We start from the raw sequence: 12,106 nt of genomic DNA, 5'->3' as shown, positions 1-12,106 counted from the left end.
AGTCAAGGCTATGGTTTTTCCAGTAGTCATGTATGGATGTGAGAGTTGGATCAAAAAGAAGGCTGAGAGGTGAAGAATTGATGCTTTTGAACTGTGGTGTTGGAGAAAGACTCTTGAGAGTTCCCTGGACTGCAAGGAAATCAAACCAGTCAATCCTAAAGGAAATCAATCCTGAATAATCATTGGGAGGACTGATGCTAAAGCTGAAACTCCATTACTTTGACTACCTGATGCAAAGAACTGACTCACTGGAAAAGACCCTGATGCTGGGGAAGATTGAAGGCAGGAAGAGAAGGGGATGAGAGAGGATGAGATTGTTGGATGGCATCACTGACTCGATGGACATGAGTTTGAGTAAGTTAAGGGAGTTGATGATGGACAGAGAAGCCTGGTGTGCTGTAGTCCATGGTGTCACAAAGACTGGGACACAACTGAGCGACTGAACTGAACTGACTGTACACATCAGGTAGCTTCCCTGGGTCCGTGCGAAGCCTTTAGCTACTATGGCCTCTGGATTGAAACAGAAGGGACTCTAGAATATCTAAATTGCTGGTTTCTGAAAATGACTTCACTCACTATTAACTTTTTCAGGATGGTTCTGCCTGGTCTTGCCAGTTGATGAGCTAGTCCACAGCAGTTTGGAATTGGAGGATGATAAAACTGATTTCCTGTGATAACTTCTTTCTCCATTCTCTCATTAAGGTATGATACCAAAATTCCCCAAATATATTATTTTCCAAGAATGTTTTAGCAAAGTATCATTATTTATACCTAAAGATGTGCAATATTTTCCTGCAAAATCTCATTTTTTTTCTTTTTCCCATCCTGTTGGAATTCCTTTATTGAATTTGCGATCTCTAACAGTACTTTTCCCATAATGTCAGGTATGGATCCATGGCAGATACCCAGAAAAATGGTGGTTGATCATTCTCAACAATGTATTGGCAGAGAAGTACATGCTTCACAGGTTGACATGGACGCACAGCATAGTGCTTCCACAATCAGCTAACATATTTATTAGAGTAAAATATACCGTCTGTTTTTATACTTAGTCCTCTTTGCCCATTTATTTCTGACACTTTTATTAAATTTTCCTAAAATGATGATACTTACATCTGTATCCAAATCTATATCAATATAATACAGAGGCAATGCAATGTTCTAAAAATAAATCTACTGCTTGTTCTAGACTTTTTTTGGTCAATTAGCAAATAGATGTTGTTTACTCTCTCGAAATGATCAAGGTTACTAAAATTTTGACCACAAACTCAGTGGTTATGTTTGACGGCTTGGGATTTGTGCATTGCTTAGACTGTACATCCTGGCAAGGGGAAACAGTCTGCCTAGAAGACCCATGAGCAACTCACCTTCTTCCTGCTGGCACAGTCTTAAAGTAAGCATCTCTTGCTTAGACCAGAGTAAAAAGATATCACATCTTTGGATGTTAAATTATTGGAAAGAGAAGAGGGTCAGATGGGAAAGAGGATATAAAGGTGGATAAAGAGAGAGCAAGAGGCAATAGAGAGAAAAACAAAGTGTCACCATTGTGTCCTCAGAATGGTACACAATAGTGCGTTTTGTTTTTTTTTTTTAACACAAAGGGGGAGAATTGGTCGGGAAGGAATAACAAAGGGACAACAAATAGCTGAGGGAAAAAAGTGTCTTTCCTACTGTGTCTGTTACCTAACAGAATGTTATATTTTTATCCTTTCTATTAAAGACCACAGATATGTGTATGTCTGACTGGAATAGCATAGGGGATTCATTTAGTGAAATCATTTTCTTTCCCTCTTAAAAAGTCTATAGTAATTCCATATTTCATCTAAAAGCCTAGGTGCCTATTGATTTCAAAACTAGCTTCTAGGGAAGCCCTCAATGTGATTTGAGGGCTGATGAAGAATCCATATGTCATGACAGTTCAGACACTGGGAAAAAAAGGAAAAGAGACTAACTGTAATTCATTCCCTACTATAATTATCGGTGAGTTTACAGTTAGCACACCAGACCGAATGATATAATTTGTAAACACAGTGAGTTATGGTTCTGATCTCAGGCCCTGGGGCCAACCCAGTTTGTATTACAAGTTGACATTTTCAAATCCTTTAGAATTTAGCCTTTGATTGCCCCATAGAAGAAAAAAATTATAAATCTTTTGGAATTCATTGATTGGCCACACTGAGATAAACACACAACTTTCTGAAACAGAAATAACTGTTTATTCAAAGGCACTTTATTACTTCCACTGAAGAAAAATGGAAAACTTTTAAAATTTAAAAGCATTTAAAAATAACACATGGTTTTGAGCCTTGCCTTGACTTGTGAGGCATGCCTCGGAGTCCTAGCTTTCAGATCCTCCTCTTCCCACTGAAAGTGAGGGAGATTACAGGGGCTCAAAGGAGACACCACGTGGGCCTGTGATTCTGTGTGGGAACGGAACACACCCTTCTCTCCACTAAGATTCTATTAGAAAAATGGAGCCCAAGTCCAGGCAAGAAAATCTTGTCTTCAAAGGGCCATGGCTAGAAAAAATAGGAACTTCCAGGTGGCGCTAGTGGTAAAGAACCTTCCTGCCAATACAGTAGACATAACAGACTCAGGTTCCATTCCTGGGTCAGGAAGAGCCCCTGGAGGAGGAAATGGCAACACACTCCAGTATTCTTGCCTGGAGAATCCCAGACAGAGTAGCCTGGCAAGCTACTGTCCATGGGTCGCAAAGAGTCAGACATGACTGAAGGGACTTAGCACAATAATGTTTTGCTATTATGGCAAATAAATGGGAAAACAGTGGAAACAGTGTCAGACTTTATTTTTTGGGGCTCCAAAATCACTGCAGATGATGACTGCAGCCATGAAATTAAAAGACGCTTACTCCTTGGAAGAAAAGTTATGACCAAACTAGACAGCATGTTAAAAATCAGAGACATTACTATGCCAACAAAGGTCCATTTAGTCAAGGCTATGGTTTTTCCAGTAGTCATGTATGGGTGTGAGAGTTGGAGGATAAAGAAATCTGAGCACACAAGAATTGATGCTTTTGAACTGTGGTGTTGGAAAAGACTCTTGAGAGTCCCTTGGACTGCAAGGAGATCCAACCAGTCCATGCTAAAGGAGATCAGTCCTGAGTGTTCATTGGAGGACTGATGCTGAAGCTGAAACTCCAATACTTTGGCCACCTGATGCAAAGAGCTGACTCATTTGAGAAGACCCTGATGCTGGAAAAGATTGAAGGCAGGAGGAGAAGAGGACAATAGAGGATGAGATGGTTTTATGGCATCACTGACTCAATGGACATGAATTTGAGTAAACTCTGGAAGTTGGTGATGGACAGAGAGGCCTGGCATGCTGCAGTCCATGGGGTTGCAAAGAGTCAGACACAACTGAGTGACTGAACTGCACTGAAATCTGGAGAACATATTGCAAAATTCAATAGCTAACTACATTTATATCCACAGGTACCACCTAGTGCTCAGACACTCAGTCGTGCCTTACTCTTTGTGATTCTGGGCTTCTCTGTCCTTGGAATTTCGCAGGCAAGAAGACTAGAGTAGGTTGCCATTTCTTCCTCCAGGGGATCTTCCTGACCATCCAGGGTATTTAACCCACATCTCCTCTGTCTCTTGCATTGGTAGGCAGATTCTTTACCACTAACACCACCTGGGAAAATCAAGTACTACCTAAGCACTTGCTAAAATTGGATTCCCAGCCCAACTCCTGAGATCCTGACTCTGTAGAATTTGGGTGGGTCCCAAGTATCCATGGGCTTCCCAGGTGGCATTAGTGGTAAAGAACTTTTTTGGAAATGTAAGAGACAGTAAGAGATTTGGGTTCAATCCTCGGGTTGGGAAGTTCCCCTAGAGGAGAAAATGGCAACCCTCTCCAGCATTCTTGTGTGGAGAATGCCATGAACAGAGGAGCTTGGAGTCACAAAGAGTCGGAATGACTGAAGTGACTTAGCATGCACACACACACACACACACACAAACCTCCACATTTTTATAAGCTTTGCTAGTGATTCTGATATTGAAGATTCATGAATCACAGTGAAGAATTCTTTAAAGATCATTTTTCTATGCATACAAAAACAAAAATGTATAGAAGTTTCTACACAGGGACTTAATTTAATCATTTATCTATCCACCACCAAGTAGGAACTTACCAATATGCAAATTAGCAGAAAAAAAATGCTCAAATGAGGAGTCATTTTCTTTTTTTTTAATTAATTGATTTTAATTGGAGGCTAATTACTTTACAATATTGTGGTGGTTTTGCCATACACTGACATGAATCAGCCTTGGGTGTACTTGTGTCCCACATCCTGAACCCCCCTCTCACCTCCCTTCCCACCCTACCCTCTTGATTGTCCCAGAGCACTGGCTTTGAGTGCCCTGCTTCATGCATCGAACTAGGACTGGTCATCTATTTCACATATGGTTGTATCCATGTTTCAATGGTATTCTATCAAATCATCCCACCCTCTCCTTCTCCCATAGAGTCCAAAAGTCTGTTCTTTATATCTGTGTCTCCTTTGCTGTCTCATGTATAGGGTCATCATTGACATCTTTCTAATTCCATATATATGCATTAATACACTGTATTAGTGTTTTACTTTCTGAAGTATTTCACTCTACATAATGGGCTCCAGTTTCATCCACCTCATTAGAACTGATTAAAATGTGTTCTTTTTAATAGCTGAGTAATATTCCATCGTGTATATGTACTACAGCTTTCTTATCCATTCGTCTTCCATTGGACATCTAGGTTGCTTCCATGTCCTAGCTATTGTAAACAGTGCTGTGATGAACACTAGGTTACGCATGTCTCTTTCAATTCTGGTTTCCTTGGTATGGATGGCCAGCAGTGGGATTGCTGGGTCCTATGGCAGTTCTATTTCCAATTTTTTAAGGAATCTGTACACTGTTGTCCATAATGGCTGTACTAGTTTGCATCCCCACCAACAGTGTAAGAGGGTTTCCTCTTCTCCACACCCTGTCCAGCATTTATTGTTTGTAGACTTTTTGATAGCAGCCATTCTGACCAGCATGAGATGGTACCTCATTCTGGTTTTGATTTTAATTTCTCTGATAATGAGTGATGTTGATCATCTTTTTATGTGTTTTTTAGCCATTTGTATGTCTTCTTTGGAGAAATGTCTGTTTAATTCTTTGGCCCATTTTTTGATTGGGTCATTTATTTTTCTGGTATTGAGCTGCATTACATCTGTTTATATTTTTGAGATTAATTCTTTGTCAGTTGCTTCATTTGCTATTATTTTCTCCCATTCTGAAGACTGTCTTTTCATCTTGCTTATAGTTTCCTTCGTTGTGCAAAAGCTTTTATGTTTAATTAGATCCCACTTGTTTATTTTTGCATTTATTTCTATTATGCTGGGAGGTGGATCATAGATCTTGCTGTGATTTATGTCAGAGACTGTTTTGCCTATGTTTTCCTCTAGGGGTTTTATAGTTTCTGGTCTTACATTTAGATCTTTAATCAAGTTGGAGTTTGTTTTTGTGCATGGTGTTAGAAAGTGTTCTAGTTTCATTCATTTACAAGTGGTTGACCAGTTTTCCCAGCACCACTTGTTAAAGAGATTGTCTTTTCTCTATTGTATATTTTTTCCTCCTTTGTCAAAGATAATGTGTCCATAGGTGTATGGACTTATCTCTGGGCTTTCTATTTTGTTCCATTGATCTGTATTTCTTTGTGCCAGTACCATACTGTCTTGATGACTGTAGCTTTGTAGTGTAGTCTGAAGTCAGGCAGGTTTATTCCTCCAGTTCCATTCTTCTTTATCAAGATTGCTTTGGCTATTCACGGTTTTTTGTATTCGCATACACAGTGTGAAATTATTTGTTCTAGTTCTGTTAAAAATACCATTGGTAGCTTGATAGGGATTGCTTTGAATCTGAAGATTGCTTTGGGTAGTATACTCATTTTCACTATATTTATTCTTCCAATCCATGAACATGATATATTTCTCCATCTATTGTGTCATCTTTGATATCTTTCACCAGTGTTTTATAGTTTTCTATATATAGGTCTTTTGTTTCTTTAGGTAGATTTATTCCTAAGTATTTTATTCTTTTCATCACAATGATGAATGAGATTGTTTCCTTAATTTCTCTTTCTGTTTTCTCATTGTTAGTACATAGGAATGCAAAGGATTTCTGTGTATTAATTTTATATCCTGCAACTTTACTGTATTCATTGATTAGTTCTAGTAATTTTCTGGTCATGTCTTTAGGGTTTTCTATGTAGAAGATCATGTCATCTGCAATGAGAGTTTTAATTCTTTTCCAATCTGGATATCTTTTATTTCCTTTTCTTCTCTGATTGTTGTAGCTAAAACATCCAAAACTATGTTGAACAGTAGTGGTGAGAGTGGGCACCCTTGTCTTGTTACTGACTTTAGGAAAAATGCTTTCAATTTTTCACCATTAAGGATAATGTTGGCTGTTGGTTTATCATATATGGCTTTTATTATTTTGAGGTTGAGGTATGCTCCTTCTATGCCTACTCTCTGGAGAATTTTTGTCATAAATGGGTGTTGAATTTTGTCAAAGGCTTTCTCTGCATCTATTGAGATAATCATATGGTTTTTATCTTTCAAATTTTTAATGTGATGTATTACATTGATTGATTTGTGAAATCCTTGAATCCCTGAGATAAAGTCCACTTGGTCATGATGTATGACCTTTTTAATATGTTGCTGGATTCTGTTTGCTAGAATTTTGTTGAGGATTTTTGCATCTATGTTCATCGGTGATATTGGCCTGCAGTTTTCTTTTTTTGTGGCATCTTTGTTTGGTTTGGGTATTAGGGTGATGGTGGCCTCATAGAATGAGTTTTGGAGTTTACCTTCTGCAGTTTTCTGGAAGAGTTTGAGTAGGATAGGTGTTAGCTCTTCTCTAAATTTTTGGTAGAATTCACCTGTGAAGCTATCTGGTCCTGGGCTTTTGTTTGTTGGAAGATTTCTGATTACAGTTTTGATTTCTGTGCTTGTGATGGTCTGTTAAGATTTTCTATTTCTTCCTGGTTCAATTTTGGAAGGTTATATTTTTCTAAGAATTCATCCATTTCTTCCATGTTGTCCATTTTATTGGCATGTAGTTGCTGATAGTAATCTTTTATGATCCTTTGTTTTTCTGTTTTCTGTTGTGATTTCTCCATCTTCATTTCTAATTTTGTTGATTTGATTATTCTCTCTTTTTCTTGATGAGCCTGGTTAATGGTTTGTCTCTTTTATTTATCTTCTCAAAAACCAGCTTTTAGTTTTGTTGATTTTAGCTATAGTCTCCTTTGTTTCTTCTTCTAGTTGCTTTAGGTTAGGTTACTTATTTGATATTTCTCTTGTTTTTTGAGGTAAGCTTCTATTGCTATGAACCTTCCTCTTAGTACTGCTTTACTGAATCCCATAGGTTTTAGGTTGTCACATTTTCATTTTCATTTGTTTCTATGCATATTTTGATTTCCTTTTTTATTTCTTCCATGATTCATTGGTTATTTGGAAATGTGTTATTTAGCCTCCATATGTTTGTATTTTAAAGTTTTTTTTCCCCCTATAGTTGACATCTAATCTTATTGCATTGTGATCAGAAAAGATGCTTGAAATTATTATTTTTTTTTTAATTTACCAAGGCTAAATTTATGGTCCATGATGTTATTTATCCTGGAGAATGTTCCATGTGCACTTGAGAAAAAGGTGAAATTCATTGTTTGGGGGTGAAATGTCCTATAGGTTTCAATTAGGTCTAACTGGTCCATTGTATCATATAAAGTTTGTGTTTCCTTGTTAATTTTCTGTTTGGTTGATCTATCCATAGCTGTGAGAGGGGCATTAAAGCCTCCCACTATTATTGTGTTACTGTTAATTTCCCCTTTCATACTTGTTAGCATCTGTCTTACGTATTGAGGTGCTCCTAGGATAGGTGCATATATATTTATAATTGTTATATCTTCTTCTTGGATCTTTGACCATTATGTAGTGTCCTTCTTTGCCTCTTTTCATGGTCTTTATTGTATGGATGTGAGAGTTGGACTGTGAAGAAGGCTGAGTGCCCAAGAATTGATGCTTTTGAACTGTGATGTTGGATAGGACTCTTGAGAGTCCCTTGGACTGCAAGGAGATCCAACCAGTCCATTCTGAAGGAGATCAGCCCTGGGATTTCTTTGGAAGGAATGATGCTAAAGCTGAAACTCCAGTACTTTGGCCACCTCATGTGAAGAGTTGACTCATTGGAAAAGACTCTGATGTTGGGAGGGATTGGGGGCAGGGGGAGAAGGGGACAACAGAGGATGAGATGGCTGGATGGCATCACTGACTTGATGGACATGAGTCTGGGTGAACTCCAGGAGTTGGTGATGGATAGGGAGGCCTGGTGTGCTGCGATACATGGGGTCGCAAAGAGTCGGACACGACTGAGTGACTGATCTGATCTGATCTGATCTGATGGTCTTTATTTCAAAGTCTATCTAATCTTATATGAGTGTTGCTACTCCTGCTTTCTTTTGGTCTCCATTTTCATGAAACATCTTTTTCCAGGCCTTCACTGTATGTGTCTGTATGTGTCCCTTGGTTTGAGGTGGGTCTCTTGTAGACAGCATATGTGGGGATCTTGTTTTTGTATCCATTCAGCCAGTCTTTGTCTTTTGGTTGGGGCATTAAACCCATTTATATTTAAGGTAATTATTGAGAAGTATGATCCCGTTGCAATTACTTTGTTGTTCTGGGTTCAAATTTATAAACCTTTTCTGTGTTCCCTGTCTAGAGATGATCCTTTAGCATTTGTTGAAGAGCTGGTTTGGTGGTGTTGAATTCTTTCAGCTTTTGCTTGTCTGTAAAGCTTTTGATTTCTCCTTCATATTTGAATGAGATCCTTGCTGAGTATATTAATCTGGGTTGTAGGTTTTTCTCTTTCATTACTTTGAGTATGTCCTGCTATTCCCTTCTGGCCTGTAGAGTTTCTATTGAAATATCAGCTGTTATCACAATAACTTTGGAAAATTCTGAAAGAGATGGGAATACCAGACCACCTGATCTGCCTCTTGAGAAATTTGTATGCAGGTCAGGAAGCAACAGTTAGAACTGGGCATGGAACAACAGACTGATTCCAAATAGGAAAAGGAGTTCGTCAAGGCTGTATATTGTCACCCTGTTTATTTAACTTATATGCAGAGTACATCATGAGAAACGCTGGACTGGAAGAAACACAAGCTGGAATCAAGATTGCCAGGAGAAATATCAATAACCTCAGACATGCAGATGACATGACCCTTATGGCAGAAAGTGAAGAGGAACTAAAAAGCCTCTTGATGAAAGTGAAAGTGGAGAGTGAAAAAGCTGGTTTAAAGCTCAGCATTCAGAAAATGAAGATCATGGCATCTGGACCCATCACTTCATGGGAAATAGATGGGGAAACAGTGGAAACAGTGTCAGACTTTATTTTTCTGGGCTCCAAAATCACTGCAGATGGTGACTGCAGCCATGAAATTAAAAGACGCTTACTCCTTGGAAGGAAAGTTATGACCAACCTAGATAGCATATTCAAAAGCAGAGACATTACTTTGCCAGCAAAGGTTCATCTAGTCAAGGCTATGGTTTTTCCAGTGGTCATGTATGGATGTGAGAGTTGGACTGTGAAGAAGGCTTAGTGCTGAAGAATTGATGCTTTTGAACTGTGGTGTTGGAGAAGACTCTTGAGAGTCCCTTGGACTGCAAGGAGATCCAACCAGTCCATTCTGAAGGAGATCAGCCCTGGGATTTCTTTGGAAGGAATGATGCTAAAGCTGAAACTCCAGTACTTTGGCCACCTCATGTGAAGAGTTGACTCATTGGAAAAGACTCTGATGCTGGGAGGGAGTGGGGGCAAGAGGAGAAGGGGACGACAGAGGATGAGATGGCTGAATGGCATCACTGACTAGATGGACGTGAGTCTGGGTGAACTCCAGGAGTTGGTGATGGACAGGGAGGTCTGGCGTGCTGCAATTCATGGGGTTGCAAACAGTCAGACACGACTGAGCGACTGATTTGATCTGATCCTTATGGGGATCCCTTTGTGTGTTATTTTTTTGCTTTTCTCTTGCTGCTTTTGATATTTGTTCTTTGTATTTGATCTTCGTTAGTTTGATTAATATGTGTCCTGGGTGTTTCATCTTGGGTTTATACTGTCTGGGACTCTCTGGGTTTCTTGAACTTGGGTGGCTATGTACTTACCCATTTCAGGGAAGTTTTTAGCTATTACCTCCTCAAGTATTTTCTCATGCCCTTTCTTTTTGTCTTCTTCTGGGATTCCTATGATTCGAATGTTGGGGCTTTTAACATTATCCCAGAGGTCGCTGAGGTTGTCCTCGTTTCTTTTAATTCTTTTTTTCTTTTTTCCTCTCTGTCTCATTTATTTCCACCAATCTATCTTCCACCTCACTTATCTTATCTTCTGCCTTGAGTATTCTACAGTTGGTTCCCTCTACAGATCTCATTTATTGCATTATTCATTATTGATTGATTTCTTTATTTCTTCTAGGTCCTTGTTAAACATTTCTTGCATCTTCTCAATCCTTGTCTCTAGTCTATTTATCTGTAACTCCATTTTGGTTTCAAGATTTTAGATCATCTGTACTAACATTATTCTGAATTCTTTTTCAGGTAGACTCCCTATCTCCTCTTTTCTTTGGTTTGCTGGGCATTTATCATGTTCCTTTACCTGCTGAATATTTCTCTGCTTTTTCATTTTGTTTATACTGCGGTGTTTGGGGTGCCCTTTCTGTAGGCTGGCAGTTGGTAGTTACTCTTTATTGTGGAGCCTGCTCCCTGTGGGTGGGGTTGGACTAGTGGCTTGTCAAAGTTTCCTGGTTAGGGGAGCTTGAGTCTGTGTTCTTGTGGATGGAGCTGGATCTCTTCTCTCTGGAGTGCAATGAAGTGTCCAGTAGTGTGTTTTGGGGTGTCTATTGGTTTGGCATGGCTTTGGGCAGCCTGTCTTTTAATGCCCAGGACTATATTCTTGCTTTGTTGGAGAATTAGTATGGTATGTCTTGCTCTGGAACTTGTTGGCTCTTGGGTGGAATTTGATTTCAGTGTAGGTATGGAGGCTTTGGGTTGAGCTCTAGTCTATTAATGTTCCCTGGAATCAGGAGTTCTCTGATCTCAAGTTTTGGAGTTAAGCCTCTTGCCTCTGGCTTTCAGTCTTATTTTTATAGTAGCCTCAAAACTTCTCCATCCATACAGCACAGATGATAAAACATCTAGGTTAATGGTGAAACAATTCTCCACAGCAAGGGACACCCAGAGAGCTTCACTGAGTTGAATGAAGAAAAGAAGAAGGAAGAGGGAGATAGAGACGACCAGGAGGAGAAGTGGTGAAGTCAAAAGGGAAGAGACCAATCTAGCCAGTAATCACTTCCCTAAGTGTTTTCCAGTCCAGAACACACAGAGAGATTCACAAAGCAGAGAAGAGAAGGGGGAGGGAGGAGATAGAGGTGAGCTGGGAGAGAAAAGGAAGAGGTCAATAGGGGAGAGACCAATAAAGTCAATAATCACACTCCTAAGTGAAAATGGATACTGAAGGTTAGATTCTTAAAGGTACAAAATTGATAACAAATACCAATAAGCAAAGTTAAAAATATAGAGGTTAGACCCTCAAAAAAACAATATTAAAAATACAAAACAAAATCAATCACAAAAATTATAAAAAATATATATATATGGAATTTGCTTTAAAAATAGGGTCTTTTTTGCAAGGTAATAGTGGGTTATAAAAATGAAAATTAAAGGAGTAATAAATAATTTAAATTTAAAAAAATTTAAAAAGTGGTAATAGTAAATATATATCTAGGAATTTCTTTGGAGCTGTTGTGGGCAGTTTGGGGTCAGTTCAGTTTCAGATAGTTCCTTGTTTCAGCTTGTACTTGTTCTCAAGGTCTAGCAGCCCCTGCCAATGTTTAGTCAATGTTTTCTAGAAGGTTTGAATTGGTTGCACATGTCACTTCCAGAGTGGTTCCCTCTTCTATATTTTGGGTTCCTCTTTTTGCAAGTCTATTCAGTGTCTAATTTCTACCTAGGGAGAAAAACTCAGTTCAGTTCAGTCACTCAGTCATCTCTGACCCTTTGCAA

General features: G+C 38.8%; 1 pseudogene; it reads right to left on the bottom strand.

The window, feature by feature from the left end:
* LOC109575806 (TIR domain-containing adapter molecule 2-like) overlaps positions 1-10,391 on the bottom strand; it is a 46,301-nt pseudogene extending 35,910 nt beyond the window's left edge.
* Between the last annotated feature and the right edge of the window lie 1,715 nt (positions 10,392-12,106).

The sequence above is a fragment of the Bos indicus genome, chromosome 2, assembly GCF_029378745.1.
Source record: "Bos indicus isolate NIAB-ARS_2022 breed Sahiwal x Tharparkar chromosome 2, NIAB-ARS_B.indTharparkar_mat_pri_1.0, whole genome shotgun sequence".
In the NCBI taxonomy this organism is placed as follows: Eukaryota; Metazoa; Chordata; class Mammalia; order Artiodactyla; family Bovidae; genus Bos; species Bos indicus.
The sequence above is the reverse complement of the archived record's forward strand: the minus strand, read 5'-3'. Positions and strand labels throughout refer to the sequence as shown.